Raw genomic sequence first — 3,665 nt, 5'->3', positions numbered from 1 at the left:
ACTTACTCTATCTACATACATCACTTACTCTATCTACTTACATCACTGACTCTATCTACTTACACCACTGTCTCTATCTACTTACATCACTGACTATCTACTTACATCACTGACTCTATCTACTTACACCACTGTCTCTATCTACATACATCACTGACTATCTACATACATCACTTGACTCTATCTACATACATCACTTACTCTATCTACATACATCTACTTGACTCTATCTACATACATCACTGACCTATCTACATACATCACTTGACTCTATCTACATACATCACTGACTATCTACATACATCACTGACTCTATCTACATACATCACTGACTCTATCTACATACATCACTGACTATCTACATACATCACTTACTCTATCTACATACATCACTGACTCTATCTACTTACATCACTGACTCTATCTACATACATCACTGACCTATCTACATACATCACTGACTATCTACATACATCACTGACCTATCTACATACATCACTGACTATCTACATACATCACTTACTCTATCTACATACATCACTTACTCTATCTACATACATCACTGACTCTATCTACATACATCACTGACTATCTACATACATCACTGACTATCTACATACATCACTTACTCTATCTACATACATCACTTACTCTATCTACATACATCACTTACTCTATCTACATACATCACTGACCTATCTACATACATCACTGACCTATCTACATACATCACTTACTCTATCTACATACATCACTGACTCTATCTACATACATCACTGACTATCTACATACATCACTTACTATCTACATACATCACTGACTCTATCTACATACATCACTTACTCTATCTACATACATCACTGACTCTATCTACATACATCACTGACTCTATCTACATACATCACTGACTATCTACATACATCACTTACTATCTACATACATCACTGACTCTATCTACATACATCACTGACTATCTACATACATCACTTACTATCTACATACATCACTGACTCTATCTACATACATCACTTACTCTATCTACATACATCACTGACTCTATCTACATACATCACTTACTCTATCTACATACATCACTGACTCTATCTACATACATCACTTACTATCTACATACATCACTGACTCTATCTACATACATCACTTACTCTATCTACATACATCACTGACTCTATCTACATACATCACTGACTATCTACATACATCACTGACTATCTACATACATCACTTACTCTATCTACATACATCACTTACCTATCTACATACATCACTTACTCTATCTACATACATCACTGACTCTATCTACATACATCACTGACTATCTACATACATCACTGACTATCTACATACATCACTGACTCTATCTACATACATCACTGACTCTATCTACATACATCACTGACTCTATCTACATACATCACTTACTCTATCTACATACATCACTTACTCTATCTACATACATCACTGACTATCTACATACATCACTGACCTATCTACATACATCACTGACTCTATCTACATACATCACTGACTATCTACATACATCACTGACTATCTACATACATCACTTACTCTATCTACATACATCACTGACTCTATCTACATACATCACTGACTCTATCTACATACATCACTGACTCTATCTACATACATCACTTACTCTATCTACATACATCACTGACTCTATCTACATACATCACTGACTATCTACATACATCACTTACTCTATCTACATACATCACTGACTCTATCTACATACATCACTTACTCTATCTACATACATCACTTACTCTATCTACATACATCACTGACTATCTACATACATCACTGACTCTATCTACATACATCACTGACTATCTACATACATCACTGACTATCTACATACATCACTGACTCTATCTACATACATCACTGACTCTATCTACATACATCACTGACTATCTACATACATCACTGACTCTATCTACATACATCACTGACTCTATCTACATACATCACTGACTCTATCTACATACATCACTGACTCTATCTACATACATCACTGACTCTATCTACATACATCACTGACTATCTACATACATCACTGACTATCTACATACATCACTGACTATCTACATACATCACTTACTCTATCTACATACATCACTGACCTATCTACATACATCACTTACTCTATCTACATACATCACTTACTCTATCTACATACATCACTGACTCTATCTACATACATCACTGACTCTATCTACATACATCACTGACTCTATCTACATACATCACTGACTATCTACATACATCACTGACTCTATCTACATACATCACTGACTATCTACATACATCACTGACTCTATCTACATACATCACTGACTATCTACATACATCACTGACCTATCTACATACATCACTTACTCTATCTACATACATCACTGACTATCTACATACATCACTTACTCTATCTACTTACATCACTGACTCTATCTACATACATCACTTACTCTATCTACATACATCACTTACTATCTACATACATCACTTACTCTATCTACATACATCACTGACTCTATCTACATACATCACTGACTCTATCTACATACATCACTGACTCTATCTACATACATCACTGACTCTATCTACATACATCACTGACTCTATCTACATACATCACTGACTCTATCTACATACATCACTGACTCTATCTACATACATCACTTACTCTATCTACATACATCACTTACTCTATCTACATACATCACTTACTCTATCTACATACATCACTGACTCTATCTACATACATCACTTACTCTATCTACATACATCACTTACTCTATCTACATACATCACTTACTCTATCTACATACATCACTTACTCTATCTACATACATCACTGACTCTATCTACATACATCACTGACTCTATCTACATACATCACTGACTATCTACATACATCACTGACTATCTACATACATCACTGACTCTATCTACATACATCACTTACTCTATCTACATACATCACTGACTCTATCTACATACATCACTGACTCTATCTACATACATCACTGACTCTATCTACATACATCACTGACTATCTACATACATCACTTACTATCTACATACATCACTGACTCTATCTACATACATCACTTACTCTATCTACATACATCACTGACTCTATCTACATACATCACTGACTATCTACATACATCACTGACTATCTACATACATCACTTACTCTATCTACATACATCACTTACTATCTACATACATCACTTACTCTATCTACATACATCACTGACTCTATCTACATACATCACTGACTATCTACATACATCACTTACTATCTACATACATCACTGACTCTATCTACATACATCACTGACTCTATCTACATACATCACTGACTCTATCTACATACATCACTTACTCTATCTACATACATCACTTACTCTATCTACATACATCACTGACTATCTACATACATCACTGACTATCTACATACATCACTGACTCTATCTACATACATCACTGACTATCTACATACATCACTGACTATCTACATACATCACTTACTCTATCTACATACATCACTGACTCTATCTACATACATCACTGACTCTATCTACATACATCACTGACTCTATCTACATACATCACTT

Source organism: Haliotis rufescens, unplaced genomic scaffold, assembly GCF_023055435.1.
Source record: "Haliotis rufescens isolate VD_foot unplaced genomic scaffold, xgHalRufe1.0.p SCAF_34, whole genome shotgun sequence".
NCBI lineage: Eukaryota > Metazoa > Mollusca > Gastropoda > Lepetellida > Haliotidae > Haliotis > Haliotis rufescens.
Note: the sequence above shows the minus strand (reverse complement) of the source record.